The sequence below is a fragment of the Lissotriton helveticus genome, chromosome 3_1 (assembly GCF_964261635.1).
Source record: "Lissotriton helveticus chromosome 3_1, aLisHel1.1, whole genome shotgun sequence".
NCBI lineage: Eukaryota > Metazoa > Chordata > Amphibia > Caudata > Salamandridae > Lissotriton > Lissotriton helveticus.
In genome coordinates this window covers 1,374,708,296-1,374,731,615 of record NC_136061.1, presented here as the reverse complement: position 1 = coordinate 1,374,731,615, position 23,320 = coordinate 1,374,708,296, and positions in this window count along the sequence as shown.

Sequence of the window (23,320 nt, the reverse complement as noted above, 5' to 3'; positions counted from 1 at the left end):
GCGTGGCCCCTGCTCCCCCCCATCCTTTCCAGCCCTGTAGAGCTCTAGCCAGGCCCCAGCATCATCCGGGGTATCGAAGAAGAAAGTTTTGCCATCCACTATGACCCTCAGTCTGGCCGGGAACAGGAGCGAATATTGCAGTCCCTCGGTCCGCAGCTCCCTCTTTATAGCTAGAAAAGAAGTCCGGCGGCATTGCGTTTCGTAGGTATAGTCTGGGAAGATGTTGACCCTGCTGTTCTCCACCTGGTACGAGCCATCCGCTCTCGCTTTCTGGAGAATCAGGTCCCGATCCCTGAAATGCAGCTATCTAGCCACCACGGGCCTCGGAGGTCTAACCTGTTGTGGCGGCCGAGCAGGTACTCTGTGCGCTTGCTCCAATGCGTAGAAGGTTTACAAGCCCTCCGGCACTACCTCTGACTTGAGCCAGGCTTTCAAGTACTGGACCATATCCGACCCTTCGATTTTTTCCGGCAGGCCAACTACCCATATGTTGTTTCGGTGGTTGCGACCTTCAACGTCCTCTGCGCGTTTTTCAAGGGCGTCCATTCGCTCCAGGACGTTGGCCATAGTCGCCCCAAGTTTCTGTTGCAGTGGCTCCATGGTCTTGATCTTGTCCTCCACCTCTATCACTCGATCTGATAATTTGCCATGGTCGGCCTTAAGCAGGCCCAGTCCCGTAGCCACCTGCGCTATGTCCTGCTGGAGCGCTGCGCGGGTGTCCTTTATCGCCAGTAGAATTTTATCGAGCTGTTGTTGTAAAAGAGGGCCCCGCGCCTGCTCTGGCTCTTCCCTCTCCTGTCTGTCCGACATTTCCTCTACCACCGGCGTCTGACTCCCAACCTTAGGCCCTTTGGGTTTCCCCATCATCGATCCGTGACGGGAGGTTCCCACCTCTCTCCACCGCCGATGGGAGCTCGCCAGGAGAATGCCCCAGGGGTCAGTCCCAAGTCCTCAGACCTCCAGTTCCGCCCACTCCCCCGGCTGCCCGGCAAGTCTGTGGCAGAGGAACCTGACCCCCGAGTGTTGTGCGGAGGGGCTTCAATGCACCTAGCGGCAGGTCCCCCTAAGCATCAGCGAGAGTGGTCCTTGCCCCCCCCCCGTCGCAGCACACCGCTGCCTCTTCAGGTTTGGGTCGTTGGTCCGGGGCTACGAAATCAGTGTCCCCGCTCTCCCGCCCCACAGTGAGGTCCGGGCCGATCTCCCCAGTCCAAGCCCAGGGAAGGGCGCCCTGCGGCAGCCAATTCCGCATCCAGGGTTCCGCGAGGGGTTAGCTCTACTCCTTGAGCAGCGGCTTCTTCCTGGGCACAGTGTCTGCTCTTCGTGACCGTACGCCGCTGAGAGACGCCTTCTACTCTGTCCCCCTTGGTTGGTCTGGGGTGCCCGGCTGCACGTTTCACTCCCCCTGCTATGCCACAAGATCCGAGCTTCACTCACCAGTCCTGCACTCAGGGAGGCCTCAACGTGCGGTCAGCACTGCCGGAATATTCCAAGGCAATGGGGTCCGCGCTCTCGTTCTGTGCCCTCCTGGCTGCTGCCTCCAGAAGCATGCAGTCCACAGCCAGTATGTACCCCCGATTAGCTTGAGTCACTGTCGGTGGAGTCTGCAGCACAATCCCCACTCCGTGGCCCCCCAAGGGTGTCCGTTCCGTGTCCCAGCTCCTCGGTGCCCTCAGCGCCCCCCCACAGTCCCGGGCACGTGCGCCAGAATGCTCCACACACTCCAGCCTCCTCTCGGCCTCTAGAGTGGGTCAGTTATGTGGCTCGCCGAGGCCGGGCGCGGCCCCTAGTGTATGCTCCTCTGCGGGGTATCTCTGTTCCGGGCCCGCTTGCCAAGGCATCAGTCCTCGGCCGCAGTTGACTGCTCCAGCATCACTAGACCTGGGCGCCCCCTCCCCCGCCTCTCCGGGATCGGCTCCCCAGCTCCGTCCCGATCAGCGGGCTCCCGGCGGCCTCTCTCGGCAGTCTGATCTGGCCAGCCTCAGGTTCCTGCTAGGGTTCTATGCCTCGTACTGCTTCCGCCGTCCTCAGTGGCAGCACAGCTCTGGGGGAATCGTCAACCGGGTCGCGGCCGCCATGTTGTCCGGCGCAACACAGTACCCCGGGTCACCTCCAATCGTCGTGTTCTGGGCCTCACGGCGCATTCCATGCCTGGTCTCCCAGACCGGAGGGGGGGCACTCCCCACACGGTCACTCTGCGGGAGAGGGGAGCCCCCGGACGGCACTCCGACAGGATAAATACCGGCTCTGGTGCGAAGCCCTCTGTTCATCTCTGTCGGCCGCTAGCCACGCCCCTCTATAAAAAAAAATCAGCACCCGCGGTGCTTGAATACATGCAATTTATGCCTGTGACTAAAATAAACAGAGTGTGGTGTGAAGCACTATAATAATGCTGCAGTACATACTCGGGCCAGTGCAAGCCTCTGTCCTCTTTCTATGTTGCAGTCGCCTCCATGCTGGCCCACATGGCTCGCTGGCCCAGTCTGTCGACTTCTGGTGAGACAGCCCAGCATGGTGCCGATTTCATGAGAAATATCCGGGAACAACTCAGGCAATATAAACGCAAACTCACTTGAGGGGCAGACAGCTGCAGTGCTTACACATCTTGTGGCGAAATTCAGAACCTCATTTCCCCTCATTTGTGAAATTATGAAACCCTCACAAACAAGCTGTCGCCTTTGCGCGAGTGAGGAATAAAGTGCTCACAGAGTAATATAAGGAGACAGCATCATGCAGCAAACAAAAGATCCAGTTCGGGTGGGTGGGGCCTAAAGGAGACAAGGAGGTCACCAAAAAGCCTCCTTTTGAATCGAAGGTCAGCATTTACCGTAAAGGATGACGCCTGCCAATAGAAAGGATGGGCGGAGCTTCCATCCCACTTCCAAAGTTGACTTGACGACAATAGATCTCGCAGAGCGAGCAGCACATGCGCTGCAACGCTAGGCGAGACCTAAAAAGGAAACTGAATTCACGAATGTGAAACCTTTCTGATTCTCTTAAACGTTCATTATCCTTGATTTGCAGGAAGGCTAAAATACTATTGACACTGATACAGAAAACAGTGGGTAACATTTCTGCATCTGTAACACCAACCAATAAATGATAATCCATGAAAGTAAAATGTTTTCCTACTATTTGGTTACCTGATTTGTATAATCTGCCCTTGCGATTTCAGGATACTTCTGTTAAAACATGTTGTTTTCATTTATATATGTATCTATTCACACATATGGTATTTTACCAAAATATAATGCCCATACGTCCATATAAACACACTCATGTGAAGTGAGGGTTTCATCTCTTTATCATAAACCTAATGATGCTTTTTTTGTGTTTGAAATAGTGCGAAAACTAGAGAAATTGAGTAAAACCATAAATGACTGAGAAAAAGGCCTAAAGGTAAATCCCACTTAGAGTGAACATTGATTGTCATGCAAATTTAATTATGACGACAGCCATGGAGTGTATGGCATAAAATCTCTTTTAACACTCATTTTAACATTATAGGACCAGAGGAAATCAATTGCAAATATCAAATGCCATGTACTTCTAAATTCAGGCAACCATTCGACTTGAAACAGGGCCATGCATATTGTGTTTACTGAAGGAGGGCGATCAGGGACCAGATCATAAACTGGAATGGTTTGAGCCAGTTTTGCACTACTTGTTAGTAATTTTGCACTCGTATCGAGAAACTTTGCAGAGACTTTGAAAACGAAGAGCAGTGCAAAAATTACCCTTGCAAGCAGTGACTACTGCAAAGTGTTGATTTAGTACCAGAGGGTGAGTCGAAGCAAGTGTTTATAAACATTTAAAATCTGTCTTTAAACTGTGCAAACTTGCTGAGAACGTTAGCAATTTAACTATTCTAGACTCAGAAGTGCTGTCATGTCAACTGACAAAGATTTGCGAAATTTCGTTTTCCTACAGATACTGAATGAGTTTATTGTGTGATTACTTAAACCATTACAAGATTGTAAAGTACACATTTATAAAAACATACATTTACAATACCATATATTTAAAAAACGGTACAATGTATGTGCAATTCAATTCAATTCAAAATAAACTTTATTTCGGTCTTTTAGACCATAAAAGCACATGTTAAAAAACATTACCATTATACATTTTGTCGAACTGTTGATTTTGCCACATGATAGGGCATTTAGACACAACTACATGATCCTTTCTGAATACACAATTTAAAAAAGCTAAATAGCTACATAAATACAATAAAAAGTTTGTTTTACAAACGTTAAAAGTAGGTAAAATAAAACCTTTTTAAAATTCTTTGGTCGTCATCCTCACAATTAATCGTCCAAGTTATTTGATATCTCCACCAGGTATTAGAAAGAGAAAACTTCATTACTGGTTTATCACAATTTTTAAAGTGCAAATGCAAGATAAATAAGGTATTTTACCAAACAGGTACATACTAGACTATTACAATTTCAGACCATTTTTAACTCTTATGGTATTCACATTAAATAAAAATCTGCTTACACCAAAAACCACCAATTGTGTGGTGTCTGTCCTCAATATACGCTCAGCCTCTCTGTAATGTCTAATGTTCAAATTGTTGCAGAGAGGTTTAATCCATTTTTTCCTCGGGATGTCGTATAGAGGGCAAAAAAATAATATGTGTAAGTCATCTTCCTTGACCTAGTTAGTGCATGACATGCATTTATCATGGTCTTTATCATCACGAGTGGAGAAGTGTGGCTCATCGGTTAGAGGAGGCAGTCCCTAATGCAGAGGTCAGACCCGGGACCAGGGTTCAATCCCCGACGCGGCAGGGTCTTGAGCTCAAAATGTCCACGGACTCGATAATTCTCGCCTCGGTGCCTACTCGCATCGTGGGTTCACACTCTGCAACTCTGGGCAATAGCTTGCTTAATCTCCACTACGGCCCCACCGCGATGGGATGCCTGGTCTTCACCTTGGGGATGCCCAGTAGGGGTAATCTCGCAGGGAAAGGCCAGGATGGGTTCCCAAAGCAAGCGCCTTGAGACCTTACGGTGAAAGGCGCTATATAAGAAGGTATGAATTACGATTTACGATTTTACAATTACTACCCCACCTGGATTTATTGGCATTTGTTTGTAAAACCCAATATCTAAATTTGAGATACAAAGATTTCGCAATTTGGGGGCGTACCTCGTCTAAAAATGGTTCAATCTGGGTTATATCTTTAAATAGGAGGAATGTTGATGTTAAAGAACCCAGACTAGAGTCATGTAGCAGTTTATCGTTAATACGAGCCCAAAAGGATGACTTTACCAATTTACTACATGCCATGGTCAACTCTAGAGGCTCCTCTCAAAAATGGAGTAGCCCTATCTTTTCCAACCAAGTTGACACATGTTGGAACCATGGAATTGCCTTAAATAGTCCAGTGTTCATAACCTCCTGATAGGTTTCATTTTCCGATGCCCCGCCCACTTACACTTACGCTTATGAGTTAGCATAATGTGTCTAACTAATGATATATTCATTTATGCATTCACGTTTATATTCTGTACTTCGTTATTCATTTATGAGTGTGATATTATTCAGTTCTCTTAGCTTAGCATGTGTGCCACCATTTTGGAGTGCTTCTCTCTGTGTGCGAGTTGCACTTGCTCACCCCCTCCCGTAGGAATAGAGAAAAAACCCTGAACGCAGCAGGTTTAGTTTCTTGGCTAACTGTGATCGAAACTAATAGCAAAACTTCTTATCTGTACTGTTCCCATGCTCTGGAGATGCTGAGGCTCCGCTCCGCGGCCTTGGACACAGATAACCAAAATGTTGCTATTGCAGGTGCAGATGCCTCTTGTGTGAGGCCATTGTTCACCCTCTCCGGGGTCCAGTACTTTTCCAGTATGGGCGTGTTTTACTCTGCTGTACCATGTTATAATGTATTGCTGTGATGAGATGAGTCAGTCCTCTCGGCGCACTCTTAGGGGTGAGGTCGGACAGGGCTCTCTCATATGGGAGCTTGTGGCCTAATAAAATACTCTGTTTATTCTTCTCCACTGTCCGGCTGACTTATTACTTGGTAATTATAGGTGAGTGCGGTAAGTCACTCGGGTGGATTTGAGCCACGCTTATCAGATGGCGCCCAAACAGGTACCCCACGATAGGGATCTTTCTCACCTGTAAGTGGGTAGCAGAAGGCCAGGGACCCTCTGGTTGGCACGGTGGGTCTGGGTACCCATTTGATGCCGAGCTTGGTTCTCGCAGCGCTGCCCCACCCTGCTGATCGGGAGAGGTCCAGAAGGCGGAACTTTGGAGCTGACCGTGTTGGTCCCGGCAGCCGGCGGTGGAGAATGATAGAGGTCGGTACTGAGTATAGAAGGTGAGTGGCCCGACCGTTGATTGAGGGAGCGGGGATGCTCCACGAGACCGGTGTGTCTCTGAGACCGGTGTGTCTCTGGTGATTGGAGGAGCCGGTGTGCTCCTGGGGCCAGTGTGCTCCGGGGAACTCAGAGTGCGAGTGGTGCTCTGACAGACTTGGTGAAGATTGGTTGGATGTTTGTTTGTGGTTATCCGTCCGGGTGGTACTGCGGTCGAGGTGTGGCTCATAGCAGGCAGATTCTGGGACTCACCCGAACACCTAGTGTGTGTGTGGTTCGCGGGGAACGGGTCCCGGGTCTCCCGTGGTAAAGCGCGCAGCGGTCTGTAGTGCCGCCCGGGAGGCGGATGTGTTCCCCAATCTCGGAGCAGTGTGTGTACTGTTCGGTCTGCGGTAGGGTCCAGGTTCCCCAGGACTTTGTCGACGGGCCTTGTCTCATTTTGGTAACACGTGTTTGGTAGGGATTTGACGCATAGGAAGAGTGAATATATGTGTGTATACCTCGTAGTGATTGTGCGGTCTGGGAGTTGGTGAGAGGGTGAGTGTAAAATTTTGTGTTGGGGTGTGTGCTTGATTAATTGAACATGCCGTGTTTCAGTAAGTTACGGTGCCTCGGGTGCTGTTGCGGCGCCTCGGACACTAGATTGGCTGAGAGCCAACCCGCCCCAGTGGAAGGCTCACCTAATTTTGAGATGTATGTTAAACATGGATTGACTCCAATTTTGTTTAATACTTTGTGGCACAGATATACCAAGGGGAACGTAGATTTACAGTGGCCCTTGACTGGTTCTTTCGATGTGGCAAAACTAGATTATTTACAGGACAGATTATTTGCTAGACGCAGTCGCCAGAGTATGTTCGATTCCTTGAGGATGTGGCAGAAAGAAGTAAGGGAACGGCAGACAAGAGAAGAGAAGGTGGCTCAGAAAAGAGCAGCGCAGGCGATTGCACAGAAAGCGAGAGAGCATACTAAGAAAGAGAATGAGAAACAGATTGAGCGCACAGATAGACTTCATAGGTTACAGATGGATAAAAGCTATGTAGTAAGAGAGGAAGAGCAAGATGAGATGGAGGACATTTTGAATGCCCGGCCCCCTCCCCCGTATGCTCCGCGATCATTGTACCCCGTATTGACAGGCTCTGCTTCCCCTGCGGTGGTTTCAGTTCCGCACACAGCTACTCCTCCCTTGATCGGCGCCCCCACTTCCTCTGTTCCGGTCCCCACTTTTAATTGTGGGTTTATATAGCGCTAGGAATCGACTCCCGGAGGAGTATCTCCACGCTTCGACCGCTGGGGAACCCGTCCTGGCTCACCCTGAGAGATGGTCCCAGATGGGTATCTCTAAGGTGCGACCAAGCATCCCCGGCGATCTGGGGGGGCCGTTGTGAAGATGAGGCAAGCTGATGCCCAGAGTTGCCGCGTGCGGTCTCTGACTAGAGTAGGCACCGAAGCGAGAATTATCGAGTCCGCTGACCCTGGTCCACGACCCTGCTGGTCGGGAATCGAACCCTGGTCCCGGGCCGTTCTCTGCTTACGGGTCTGCCGCCTCTAACCAGTGAGCCACACTTCCTCTCACTTTGTTGAGAGATGTTGAACACACACTATCTTCTGTCACCTCTTCCGTGACCGCGCCCTTGCTTTCCTTCTTTGCGACAAGCCCGCCTGCCTCCTCTGTGATCTCTTCTACACTCCCCACTGTTTCTGCTAGCGCTACCCCCCAAGGTGAGTTGCCGATCCCGACTCGAGGTGCGGGAAGTGGGCTTCTTACCCAGGTACGAAAGTTGCTTACACATTCTACTGTTGGGCTGGATGAAAAAACGATAGTGGCTAATCAGGCGTGTCAGTGGGCTAGGAATAATAATTACGTACTGGGGGACATCTGGTCCACAATGAAAGATTATGACCCCCCTGATGCAGCAGCATGCTTTATGGCATATGTCAACGACACTAATAGCATTGTGGGAGCTGGGCTATGGGGGAACGGCACCCCAGGTTCTTTATGACATTAAGGACAGAGCCTATAGGGCTAATACTGGGACGAGGGATGTGTTGCGGAGTTTGCGGACTTTGTTGGAATATAGAAATGAGTTACCGGAAGCAGGAGGGCCTCATTTTCCCGGAGTGCATCCCATGCTTGAAGTCCATCCCATTTTCTACCCTGAAGTGCCTGAAGTGGTAGACCCAGTAACTCATAATGTGACCAGGGCTCGTGTGGACGCTCATTTACAGGAACAGTGGGTATACACGCCTTGGAAAAGGAGTGAGGTGTTGGCACTAAAGGCGCAGCTGCCTGACTCTAGAAAAAACCCGACTGCTTACTACAAAGAGTTGACGGAAGCAGCTTCCTCGACAGTCATGACTTTGGCTGACATAGAATTGTTCTTTGGGTTACTGGTTCCGGTGGATGTGTGGAGACAGGTAAAGGGTACAGATCATGCAGAGGAATTGGGTGGTACTTGGGAGGAAATTAGGGATTGGGACAAGGAGCGGAAGCCAGGGGAGAAGCCGAAAGCTGAGATTTTAGCATTACCAGGGCGAATAATAGAATATATGCACTCCCTTATTCCTCCAAAGAAAGTGGATTGGGATAAGTTGACTGCATGTAGGCAGAAAAAGGATGAAGCGGTTTCAGATTTCTTTACTCGTTTTGAGGAAGCCTTTATAGATTTTAGTGGTCAAGATCTTTCTCAGGATGGGGGCTTACGACTTTTCGTTAATAGATTCGTAACAAATTTGTTACCGGAAATATCGGCTAGATTACTGGCATCGGAGAGTACGTCCACCCCCTCTGGTATTCTGAGTATGACTCAGTATTATGAACATAGAGAGAACGAGAACAAAGACAGACATGAAAAGAAAGCCAAGGACTTGAAGACAAGGGTGCTGCTACAGCAGGTGTCGAAGGGTCGGGGACGTGGAGTCCCACCTATGATAGCGGGTCGAGGTGGAAGTAGTTACGGAAGGGGAGAGAAGAGAGAGCGTCTGGGGCCGAATCAGTGTGCGAACTGCAAAAAGGAGGGGCACTGGTGGAAAGATTGTCCGGAGCTGCTGGACCAGGCAGAGGTAGAGGTTGCGGTGAATTTCGTAGGGATGACAGACAGTTTGATGAAGGCAGGCGACCGGGAAGGAATTACTTTGACGGGGAGAAGGATCGGCAACATTTTCAAACTGAGGGTGACAATGGCCGAGATAGACAGTACTACAACGACACATACACTATGGATGACCTGACTGGATTCTCCCAAAACTAGGACAGCGTAGGGCAGAGCATGGGACCGGTTTCTGTGGATGTTGATCAACAAGGACCCTATGTGACTGTGGATTTGTTGGGGTCCTCTCAGAAATTTTTGGTGGACACGGGTGCTATGAAAAGCTCTGTAGCACGTTCTCAGGTCCCAGGGGCGGCTCTGTCTGGCAAAAATAATATTTCCGTAGGGTTCTCAGGTACTCCGGTGATTAGCCCCATTTCAAAGCCTCTTGCTCTTACGATTGGTCCTTTCACTGTTGACTCTCCTTTCCTTTTGACTTCGAGTTGTGGCGAAAATTTGCTGGGTTTGGATTTGTTGAAGAGATTAAATGCTACCATTTACTGTTCCCCGGACGGTGTGTACCTCACTTTGGGTCCTACTGTCGCGCATGCGCAACAGTGTTTTTCAAAGGACAAGCCCCTCCCGGCTGAGTTTGCGGGGATTCCAGAGACTTTGTGGGCCAGTAGTGATACTGATGTGGGAAAAATGGATATTGCCCCCGTGTCCATCAAAGTTAAGGTGGGAGCCCGACTGCTACGAATAACCCAGTACAAGATATCTAGGGATGATGAGAAGGCTTTGCTACAAATAATACAGGATTTGATACGGTCAGGTGTAGTGGAAGAGATTGACTCTAATATTTGTAATAGTCCTATTCTTCCGATCCTTAAAAGACCCTCTGCCGATGCCAGTGATGGTGCACCTGATGTCTATAGATTTGTGATTGATTTACGCCACATTAATAAGGTGATTGAGCCCCAATATCCGGTGGTCTCTGACATTACCGCGATTTTGACAATGATCCCTCCCACAGCCAAATATTTTTCTGTTCTAGACTTAAAAAATGCCCTTTTTAGTATTCCTGTCCACCCTGATAGCCTTTACCTTTTCGGATTCTCATTGGCTGGCCGAAGTTTCAGATTTTGTAGAATTCCTCAGGGCTATACCGAGAGCCCCAGCATTTATAGTCAGGCTTTGAAGGCTCAATTAGACGATTTGGAACTCCCCAAGGGCAATGTTCTATTGCAATATGTAGACGATATTCTCATAGCATCTGACACCGAGGAGGGGTGTCGAGACGCCACGGTTAAATTGTTACACCATTTGGCTCGCAGGGGACACAAAGTGTCCCTTCCTAAATTCCAATACTGTCGACAGGATGTTACCTACTTAGGTAATCTCCTATCAAAGGAGGGGAGGAGGTTGACACCGGAGCGCATCATGGCGATAAGTAACATGGCTGTACCTAACACGCAGCGAGAGGTGCGCGCGTTTCTGGGCATAACATCGTATTGTCGACAGTGGATACCTAATTATGCCTTACTAACAAAACCCCTTCTGTATCTGACTACTAAAGAGGTATGCGAACCCCTACTCTGGACTCCAGCATGTCAAGAAGCGTTTGAGTTACTAAAAACTGCTTTGTGTTCTGCACCTGTTTTGGGAACTCCTGATTACCAGAAGCCTTTCGTGCTTTATGTACATGAGGCGGAAGGTTGCGCGTTGTCTGTCCTAACTCAATGTTTTGGAGGGAAACAGAGACCTTGTGCTTATTTTTCTGCTATGCTTGACAATGTGGCGAGAGCGTTGCCGAGCTGTCTAAGGGCTACAGCGGCTGCTGCAGTCTCAATTAGACAATCGGCGGGGCTCTTGTTGGGTTCAGATCTTACAGTGATGGTACCACATGCGGTGGATATTTTACTGAACAGGACGGAGACGCAGCATTTAACTAGTGCTCGTCTTACTGGTTATGAGATGACATAATTCGCACCCCATCTTACAATTAAAAGATGTGCCACTCTGAACCCGGCCACATTGCTACCCATCCCTTCAGATGAAAAGGACGATGAAGTCCATGATTGTTTGTTTCGGACAGAGGAGGAGACAAAGGGAAGAATAGATCTAACGGACACCCCCTTTGATGATCCCGATGGGGAGCTGTATGTTGATGGTTCCTGTTTTAAACTTGCGGATGGTACCTCAACTGCAGCATACGCAGTCACAACATTGAAAACAGTGGTGGAGACATCTAGGGTCCCATACCACTCGGCCCAAGCTGCAGAAATAATAGCATTAATGCGAGCGTGTGAATTGAGTAAAGGACTGGACGTGAATATTTACACTGACAGCCAATACGCCTTTGGCGTGGCTCATAGCTATGGGCGACTGTGGGCAGAAAGGTTTTTTTTTACATCACATGGACAAAGGATTCAGAATGGTCCATTGATATTACGACTATTGACAGCATTGACGCTTCCCAGACGACTGGCTGTGATCAAATGTAGTGCACACAAAGCAGTGGTGGATGATGTAGGACGGGGAAATGCATTTGCAAATCAGACAGCTAAGGAGACGGCAAGGACAAAACTCCCACGTATGTTTGTGGCAGGACCAGCTAGGTGGGTACCGGACGTTAATATGTTCGCGAACACTATACAAAGTGTGCGGAACATACAAGAAAAAGCGACTGAGGATGAGTTGAGGTCATGGAAGGATGGTGGGGGACGGTTATACTCGGATGAGTGTTGGACGGATGTGTCAGACAAAAGACGGTGGCTACTCCCGGATGCATATGTCCTCCCAGTGGTGACGATGGCTCATGGGCCAGCTCACATTAGTGCGAAGGAAATATGTAAACTACTAGACCCAGTGTGGAGCAATAAGAATATTTCCAAAGTGGCAACGCATTTAGTGCAGCAGTGCATGGTTTGTTTAAGACATAATCCTGGAAAAGGAACACCTGTTCCGGTTGGCAATTTTGCTCCCCCTTCTTTCCCTTTTGAAGTGATCCAAATGGATTATATTGAAATGGAGTGGGTCAACAACCTTAAATATGTCCTTGTGGCGGTATGCTCCCTTAGTAGGTGGGTGGAGGCTTTCCCAACTAAGGATTGTACGGCCATCTCAACAGCTAAGATGTTGATAAAAGAGTATTTATCCCGTTATGGCTTGCCCCGGGTGATCTGGAGTGACAACGGCACATCTTTTATGCTGAATTGATGAAACAGATATGTAAGGGACTGCAGATATCTCAAAAGTTCCATGCAGCACAACACCCCCAGGCTGCGGGCTTGGTAGAGAGGTTCAACGGGACACTAAAGTTAAAAATGGCCAAGATACAAGAGAGTACAGGGTTACGTTGGCCAGATGCAGACCCTTGGCTTTGCTTTCCACTAGAGTGACAGTCAATTCTAAGACAGGTGTTTCACCTCACGAGGTCATTTTCGGCCGACCGGCCAACGTGTGGGGTGTCCCTAGACCTAAATATTTCTCGGAAATAGAATATCCTCTGTTGATAGATTACCTGTATGCTTTGACTAAAGATCTCCGTTCTGTTCATCAGCAGGTAGCAGACACCCTGAAGCCGCTGCCGGAGGGGCCAGGCCACACCATACAACCTGGGGATTTGGTTGTCGTGAAGAAGTACCAACGGAAGTCCTACTTGGAACCCAGGTGGTCGGAGCCGAGGCAAGTGCTCCTCACCACCCGCACCGCACTTCGGATCCAGGGCTGCAAAGCATGGACGCATGCATCTCATGTGAAGCGCGTTCCCCTGCCACTGCCATATGACGAATGGGTGAGAAACAGCGTCACTGACCAAGAATGTGAAGTGGTCCCTCGATATATACCCTTCTCGGATGCTTTGTCGAGGGGTGAGGAGCCGAATCAAAGAGCAAAGAGGCCAGCTCTGATTGCAAGTGGAAAGGCCTCTCCTGATCACAGTGTGCAAACATCAGCGGATAAGTCCCCTGCCATTGCCATTCTGTTCACAGATCCAGAGGTGCGAGAGAGCACTCGTTATAATCTGCGGCCCAGAAAGGAGAAGAAGAAGAACTGAGCACTGGAAGAAGGGCTGAGATAGGCATAGATGAGAACAGTGCTGAAGAATAGTTAAGTGTTAGGGATGGACTGCTGGTAAGAGCCCTGGTGCACTGTTGAGACATTGTCAAGTGGGACACTAGGATTGCGCCTAGGCCCGGATTCAGTGCTCCTGAGTTGCAAAAGCTGTGCGACTCCATCGTGGGATTAGGGAACAAACAATAGAAGCCTGCCTTTGAGGCTTTAACGGACACTGGGAGAAGATCCCTTTAGAGGGTGAAGAACCCCTCTGGCCGGCTTCGGAGTGACTGGAACTGTTTGAATACTTTTTTTTTTAGTTTAGTTTTGGACATTTAGTTAGGAAACATGTACCCCTTTGACCGTCCTATCCCTGAGGAGGAGCAGCCTTTTACAGCTCCTCGTAGATCAGAACCAGATTCTCCATGGCTCGCTCTGTCCCGAAAAGGAAAAATTGTGGTCATTGTGATATTCATCATTGTATTTTTCATAATTCTTGGAATACTGTTTTTTCTAGATGAAGCCTACCCTGTTCATAAGCTTATCCCTACCCCTTCTGCCCTTCCCAAGCATAATATGGTTACTGTTGATTATGGCGAACAATGTTTGCGAAAAGGCTATCATGATAATGTTTTTATTAAGACTTTACATCATGCTCATGCCGTGTATAATGTGACAGATTGTTGGGTGTGTGGGTTGCTCCCTTCCGCTGCATATAAAAAGGATAGATTGCTGGCACTTCCTTTAACACCGGTAAATAGTTGTGTGGGTTGGTACACCTTAATTGGAATAGTGAAATTCTTTCAACAGCCTGATTTTCTAGACCCTCGATTGCCTTACACAGGGTCGACTTTGACGATGCGTGTACGCCCTATGCCCACCTCTTCTCTTGGACGGTTGTTTACTGACGGACGTTTTGATCAGACATTTCTGGAAACATGCTCAAGGAAAGTAGGACGATTTGTGACCCCTAACGACACTGACAAAGTGAGGGAGAGTTTCCTACAATTGAACTCTTCTCTGGCTTATAGACACCCTCCTTCGACAAATAGTAGTGGTCGTTCTCTGGTACCCCTGGCAGTTGTTGGGCCCTCACCATTTTTCTTTATCTTAGGGAGGGGTCCTATAAAGGTTGGGGATAGCTCCTGCAATGTGACTGCTTTGATTCGTCTACCCCTTAGTCCTTCTTTAGTGACTCCCCCGAATATTTACTTTGTTTGTGGGGACAATGGATACCTGTGGTTGCCCGAGGGTTGGGGTGGGGTCTGCTATCTGGCTTACTTGCTCCCTCCTGTTTATGTAGCACCCTCAGCTTATCATAAGACTCATCGTCGGTTTGCTATAATGCCTGAACAGCGTGTAAGGAGAGCTCTTCAAGTTGAAGATGTAGATCAGACCGACACTTCTTCGCAGCAATGGACGGATTTTTCTATGGGTTTACTGCCGTTCTGGGGTCCCATCTTTAACAGTAGAGCTATTCGGAGACTGTCAAGGGTGATGGAAAAGGTGGTAAATACTGAGGCAGACATTGCAGCCAATATGTCTGTTGAGATGCAGGCTATGAGATTATTTATGATCCAGAATTGGATGGTGCTCGACATCATCCTTGCGGATAGGGGTGGAGCCTGTCGCGTCATCGGGACGTCTTGCTGTGTATATATTCCTGACTCGGCCCCGACTGTTAACTTAGCGGTACAGAAACTCCATAGATTGGCAGCTGAACTTCATTAGGACACAGGTACTTGGTCACTACAGACATGGTTGTGGGGTGTTTTCTCCTCTTGGGGCTGGAAGATTTTGATGGGTGTTGTAGGAGTTGTGGTATATTGCTGACCTGTTGCCTATGTGTTTATTGCCTCCCCCCTTGTTGCTCCATATGTGCCAGCAATTTACGAGTTCCTAAAAGACCAACACGCCAATATCCTGTTTCAAATGATGTTGAGCTCCATGACATTCACTGGTTGATGCTTATTGATGATGATATTTTTGAATGATATGTTGCCCCGTCCCTAGGCTGATGTGTAAAGACTCTACCTTTTGGTTAATAAAGGCTGCGCTCATGTTAGCCACATAATGCTAAAAGGAGGTTCTGATAGGTTTCATTTTCGGATGCCCCGCCCACTTACACTTACGCTTATAAGTTAGCATATTGTGTCGAACTAATGATATATTAATTTATGCATTCACGTTTATATTCTCTACTTCGTTATTCATTTATGCGTGTGATATTATTTAGTTCTCTTAGCTTAGCATGTGTGCCACCATTTTGGAGTGCTTCTCTCTGCGTGCGAGTTGCACTTGCTCACCCCCTCCCGTAGGAATAGAGAAAAAACCCTGAACGCAGCAGTTTTCGTTTCTTGGCTAACTGTGATCAAAAGTAATAGCAAAACTTCTTATCTGTACTGTTCCCATGCTCTGGAGATGCTGAGGCTCGGCTCCGCAGCCTTGGACACAGATAACCAAAATTTTGCTATTGCAGGTGCAGATGCCTCTTGTGTGAGGCCATTGTTCACCCTCTCCGGGGTCCAGTACTTTTCCAGTATGGGCGTGTTTTACTTTGCTGTACCATGTTATAATGTATTGCTGTGATGAGATGAGTCAGTCCTCTCGGCGCACTCTTAGGGGTGAGGTCGGACAGGGCCCTCTCATATGGGAGCTTGTGGCCTAATAAAATACTCTGTTTATTCTTCTCCACTGTCCGGCTGACTTATTACTTGGTAATTATAGGTGAGTGCGGTAAGTCACTCGGGTGGATTTGAGCCACGTTTATCACTCCTGAAGACCTCTTTTATAATATAATAGCTCGGGTGTTGACCATATTCTTACCCAGAATAAAAGGGGACGTAATAAAGCGTGATTATCAGTTTTCTTAAAATTTAAATCCATGACAACTGGAATCAACGGGGTCCTGCACGGTAGAAACAATAATTTCCGAAGGAAATTATTTTCTCCAACTTCAAAATTCCGTTTACAGTAAGGTCCCCATATTTCTTCTCCATAAAAGGCTTACATTTAAAAACCTCAATGGCAGGAGATACTGCCTTTGTAGTACTCCCCCCATGCTTTTTAAAGATAGGAGTAGAATTTTGGAGCAGAATAATTATATTTTTTTCCAGTTGTGGCTTCCAGGTCAATTTCGTGTCTAATGTGATACCTAGATAATTAAAACTGTGTACATGCTCTAATCTCTGGTGCTTTAGCTTTAGAGTTTTTTTAAAGGATCTATGGGGATTAATGGACATATATTTAGTCTTACTAGTATTTATTTCAAGTCCCTTCTTGGTGCAATACGACTGAAAAGAATTCATCAGGTTTTGGAGTCCCATTTGGGTTTGCGAAATTAGAATAGTGTCATCAGCGAAAAGTAACGCTGGTATTACTTCGCCTCCTAACATAGGCAAGTCGTTTTTGCAACCTTCCAAATATTGAGGGATGTCATTTACAAACAGGGAGAAAAAAGTGGGCGCCAGTACGCACCCTTGTGGTACTCCCCGTCTTACAGGTATTTCCGTACTAAGTTCACCCCTCGGCCCCCATCTTACTTTGGTATAGTTTCCTTTGTGAAGCCTAATTATTTGGACAAGCAGTTCGAGTGGCACCCCCAGATCTTTCAAGCAAACCCATAACAGGTTCATGGGTACCAAATCGAAGGCAGCCATTAAATCAGTGAAGGCAACATATAAACTACCTTTCCTTAAATGTATATATTTTCCAGCATATACACATAAATCTAAAGACTTGGTCTATAGTACTAGTTTTTTTCTGAACCCAGCTTGGCATTTTGAAAGTAAGTCAACCTCTTCAATCCATACAGTGAGCCTACTTAAAATATGTCTAGCAAAGATTTTTTTGTGGGATATCAATCAAAGTAATGGGGCGATAATTTGCCGGATCGTGCCGATTTCCCTTTTTAAAAATGTTGACTATTTCTGCCCCCTTCCATGTGTCTGGTATTGGTGCAAAATCAGCTCTCGCATTACAAAGGCAATTTATATATGGTCCCCAAACTTCAATATCATGTTTTAAAAGATCACCAGGAATTTTGTCTGGTCCTGGTGCTTTACCTGATTTAATTGAGTCCAATACTAATAATGTATCTTCTAGGCTGTGCAATTCATATTAAAAGGATATAGTAAGATGACAAGAAATGTTAGCGTAGCTGCTGAAAAAAAGCTAACTTTGCTAGCCAGTAAATAGTGCACAGAGAATAAGTTCCAAGTAAATGGTTTATGATGGCACCTATCGTAGTGGCCGATATCCTTAGGTGTTGGGATCTTTAGTGCAAAACGGCAGGGTTACGTGGCAAGGTGTTTTGTGGCAGGCCGTTACTTCACACAGCCTAGTGCATGGAGCCAGGGCTGGAAAAAGAGACTAACATCTGTGTTTATGAATATAAAGGTTAAAATACAAAATATTTTATGGCAAACCATTGCTTTGTGCAGTTTGTTGTGCAGTGGCCAAAGCTAAAGAGGGATGGGTGTTCAAGTTTTTTTTTTTTTAAACATAGGACCTAATTACAAGTTTGGCTGTCCAAGAACTGCCAAAATCATGGTGCGGACACTGCTATACCAGTGATCCGACTGCCGGATTACAACTTGGGCGGTAGAAGCACCATGGCACTGCAGCAGTCACAAGGAATCAAGGATCCCTGGGGTTGAGGCAGCGTTCTGAGAGCCACAAAATGCTTGGTGGTGCCCTGCAGCACCACCAAGTATATACAACAATATTACGACTTTCCTCACCACCAGCGGTCTCATGGAGGTTCTTACTCAATGAAACTGCTGGTGATGAGGAAACTCAATGAGACCGCTAGCGGTGGGGAAAAGGGCATCTCTTGGCCTTGTGCACACGGGGCATGCAGGTGGTCACATGTTGTACCCCCCTGTGTGCATGCACCCAATTCCTGGACGTGTTACAGCAAACAAATGATGGACGGAATGCTGACAATGCAAACATTCTACCCCAGTCAAAAGATCTGGGTTAAATTCATCGTTCTTTTGCCCACTACGCCACCCCAGTTTGGACCCAGCCATATGCAAATCAGCCTTGACCCTGTGCCTCATGGGAACAGTCCAGACCCAACTGCCAGGCTAGGTCCTCCCTGGACCGGAAAAAAGCATCCTGGGACCGGTTTCAGGGTATGTCACCCTTCTTCAGTCAGGCTAGCTTGAATCCAGTGGCAGAGTGAGCAAGGGACCCACGTCTGGGCCTACCCATCCCACTCAGGATAAAAAGTGTTACAGCAAACAAATGATGGATGTAATGCTGACAATGCAAACATTCTCCCCCAGTCAAAAGATCTGGGTTAAATCCATTATTCTTTTTCCCACTACGCCACCCCAGTTTGGACCCAGCAATATGCAAAGCAGTCTTGACCCTGTACCTCATGGGAACAGTCCAGACCGAACTGCCAGGCCAGATCCTCCCTGGACTGGAAATAAGCATCCTGGGACCGGTTTCAGGGTATGTCACCCTTCTTCAGCCAGGCTAGCTTGAATCCAGTGGCACAATGAGCAAGGGACCCACGTCTGGGCCTACCCATCCCACTCAGGATAAAAAGTGTTACCGCAAACAAATAATGGCCTACCCATCCCACTTAGGGCGGATGTGTTACAGCAAACAAATGATGGACGTAATGCTGACAATGCAAACATTCTCCTCCAGTCAAAAGATCTGGGTTAAATCCATCGTTCTTTTGCCCACTACGCCACCCCAGTTTGGAGTTCCTCGACGGCATGGAAAGCACAATCCATGCCATGCAGTAACATTCACTGCCGTCCCATGGTGGTGCACCACTGCCACAGGACCGCCAAGCTGCTCGCCCGCCAAACCACGATTATTTCTGGGAAATTTCGCGTAATTAGGCAAAATGCAAAACTGTCATTTAGCATAGAATGTGTCCTTGTGTCAATTTTTCATACGAAGCCACAGTTCACACTTAAAAATAGACAATAGCACAGTTGCTTACTTTATGCTTGCTCATGTTGTTTTGACACTTCTGTGCTATTATTTTGCAGAGAACTGCAGAGGAATTAGGTGACGTGCTGGAATTTCAAATTACAAGTGTAACGCTAAATTCCATAAATTAGCACAATTAAAATTTCACTGGGCCTAGTGTACATTCCCTCTCTTTAATATGTAAATTCACTATTCTTTTAAAAAGAGTACATTATGTCAAATTATAGGTTTTCATAATGCTAAATAATTACCTTTGCCTTTAAAATATATGTCCACGGTTATAAACATAACTTGATGTTTTTATTGTATATCACCAAAACTATCACCTGTGTTAAAAAAAAAATCAAACAAAACTGTATATTCATTTTGCTCATCTAAGTATGTTAATGTTAAATAGTACAATAGGAGAAAATGTTTGCACATTTCTGCTTTTTCCAACACCTGGGCATTTAGTAAGAGAAATCATATGTAATTACTTAAATGCGCTGATATCTAAAAACTAAATAGAAATATGGATCCTGATTTTGACTCAGTCCCATAACTTTCCATACCATTCCTCCCTTCATTTCTGCATACCCCTATGGTCCTAACACAACATTCACACATTTAGCTACACAGCTCAGCTCTTTTGGGTCTTAGTAACAGTTTCTTCTTGTTTTACTGTACCAGTTTCTGCACTTATTAAATCTTTGGCAGCCAGATGGCAGTTGTGAAAGAGTGCATTAGTGACTTGTAAAAATAAAACAAAAACATTAAAATATGCGAAGCTTGTCACTGTAACAGGTAGCAAGGCAAAATTTCATAACACCATCACTCAAGAGAGTTCACTTGCTGCTGGCAAACACACTTACACAGGGAGGTGTGTGTCCTTTCTACCGTATATCGTCTGCATTCTGCGCATTGCCCAGTGTAAAAGCCGTATTTTGTTCCTTCCTGGTCTGGGCCGGCTTGCTTGACCTCAAATAAATGTTATGGAAGTAATTAGACTGTTCTTTAAATAAACTTGGAAGGCATATCTTACTTGCAGGAAGTCGACGTTGGCTGTTTATCTTTTATGCTTTAGGGCAGTTTCTTTCATCTAGAGGTATCATCTTTTTGCACTTGTTTATATCACTTGCTCGTAAAATAAATTGCTCTATTACATCAATAGAAGGTAATTGAAGTTAAGAAATTGCCCGTCCTTAATTGTTGCATATGGGTTAGTAATTAAATGCCTTTAAATTGCCGAGTCCTGCACGTGCTTCTAACGAATTCTAGTAATTCTAGTAAAAGAACATTTTTCATAACACGCAGAAATGCATGTACCATTCGAATGCAAAGCTTTACATGAATATTTTAAAACGTTCTGTATAGTCCGTAACGGCGTTTGAAAGGCAGGCACACTTTTTAACATTATGGATTTAAGGCCTATTGTGTCAGTACAATTACTTTAATTTTAGAGTTAAATTAATTTACATTTTTCAGAATGTACCTCTGAAATTCGCACCTAAAACAAAGCAACATGAAAGTGGTGATTCGTAAAGATTATAGTCAAGAATAGGGTTGTATGCCTTTTGTTGTATTGATTTTACGAACTGTTTGGATGCAAAAACAGGTAACACATATTCGGACAACTAGGGACACACAAAAACCAAACAAACACACAGTTTACCCCGGCAATACACATGCAGGCACACACACGGGCATCTGCAGCCATGGATAGATGGGTGGGTGGATGTATCAGGGGCGGCTGGCACAGGTAAAGTTGTGGGTTGGGACGGGGAGTCGACAGACGACGGGATAGTTACATTTACAATTTTTTTTAAAACCACTTAAATCAAGATGTGGCGAGCCCAAGGTAAGTGGTTTTATTTATTTAATTTTAACTATCCTGAAATCTGTCGATTTCCCCCTATCCCACCACCAGCCACAGCCCGTGCAGGTAAGGGCGGTGAAGCCAGGTGGGGGGATTTTGACAGACGATGATGAGGGAAAAATAATTATTTATTTGATTTTCCCTCGTCATCGTCTGTCGAAATCCCCCCACACCCGGTCCCAGCCCCGCGCCCCACCATTCTTACCGGCTTAGGCCGCGGCTGCCCACTACTCTCACTTGTGCTTGCTGCACCTGAGATGCATGCTTGGATGGATTGATGATCTCTGTGTGTATACATGGATGCATAGCTGGTGGGTTGGCTGTGTGTACAAACAGTCGTGAATGGGTCAATAGACTGGAGATTGAAGGTGCCTACTTGGATAGATGCAAGCATCGGTAATTGTGAGAGGATAAACCCATAGTGTAGGTGGATGAGATGGATCTATGCATGAGGTGGGTGGGAGGATGAATATCTAAGGGGCATATTATCACGGGATTTATCTCCGCTTTTTTGGCTTTAAAAGCCAAGAAAGCGGAGATAAAATGATCTCCCTATCAGCAACAGGGTGCTAACACGCAAATTCGCATGTTAGCACCCTTTTTCTCTACGCTTCCCCTTGCATCTCTAATGAGATGCAAAGGGGGCGTTCCAGAGAAAAATAATAGGAGAAATGTTGTTAAGCGACATTTCTCCTATTATCAAGGATTTCGCTAACACTGTTAGTGATAAAAAAAGAAGCGCTAACCGCGGTTAGCACTGCTTTTTTTACACCTGGTATTTTCCTGACTTAGCCATAATATCCTATGGAAGGTGGATATCATGGCTAAGTTTGTTTGTGAGCAATGCGGGGATAAAGACAAATTTACTTCTTCCAGAGCACATTGGGGCTCCAAGTTCCTGGTAGATATAAGTATTTCAAACACTATCTTTGCACATTTCACGGTTTTATGTTGCAGTAGCTTATTATCATCAAGGTCCTGACGAAAGCCGGATAGATTTCCAGTTGGCTGAAACATGTTGACCGTCCTGCACAGCGCCATAGTGTAGTTATATATTTAGGCTACCTGGTGTGGTTTTAACTTTGACACTTAGACAATCCTCATTAAACATATTTTTTGTCTAAGTCGTTGATTTTATTTTCACTTCACTTTAGCACTGCACCACACACCTTTAGCTTTACCTTCTGAGTAACACTCTGGCTAGAGTTTCTATTCCACATCCATACCTGCACCGTCATTTGATGGTTTGGGCAGCTGGTTGGATGGATTAACAAATCCCACATGATGAGATTCCGCAAGAAGGGTGGGATGATGGGAAAATCTCAGCCAGTTGTAACTCATTCACTTTTTGCATGTGTCCTTTGTTTTCTCAGTTACTAGTACAGCAACACACATTTGGGACCGGTCATTTCTGTTTAGTATGATAAGTTTGTGAGCCCCTATCATCAAGCTAACGCCAAACTTCGAGAGATTATCGTTGGTTTTCCAGCGATAATCTCTCATTTGGCAGTTAGCGCAAGGATTTTTATCACTTCTGAGATAAACCTTGCTAATAGCAAGTTATCTCTGTGATAATTTCCGGCGATGCTTAGCGTTAAAAAACTTCGTTGCTAAGTATCGTTAGCGATAAATATCGCTAATCGTTGATAATATGCCCCTAAGTGTGGATAGATGGGTGATAGGTGTAGTTAGATGTATGCCCTGGATTGAAAGGAAAAGTAGATGTGTGTTCAGGTGCGTATGTGCAGGTAGAAGGGAGCTTGGACCTCATATGGAGCAGACAATTGTTGTACTGCTACTTCTGAAAGCTCTGTCTGTGTCTTACATAGTCTGCTGCACCTACAATCGGAGTGTAGCCTGCTCCGTGCGATCCAATTTGCTGCACATAATCATATACATCAGCTCCTTTGGTTGACCATATGCTTCAGCTCCTCAGGTTGCAGTTTTTCCAAATATTATTTTGCAGATTAAAGGTGATAGTGTTCACTGCTTGTTTGACACTAATTTAAAACCTAACAAGAGCACGAAGCTCCAAACAAACTCATCTGACTGCTGCGCCAATGGAATTGGCTGTGTGCTAGGATATTGGT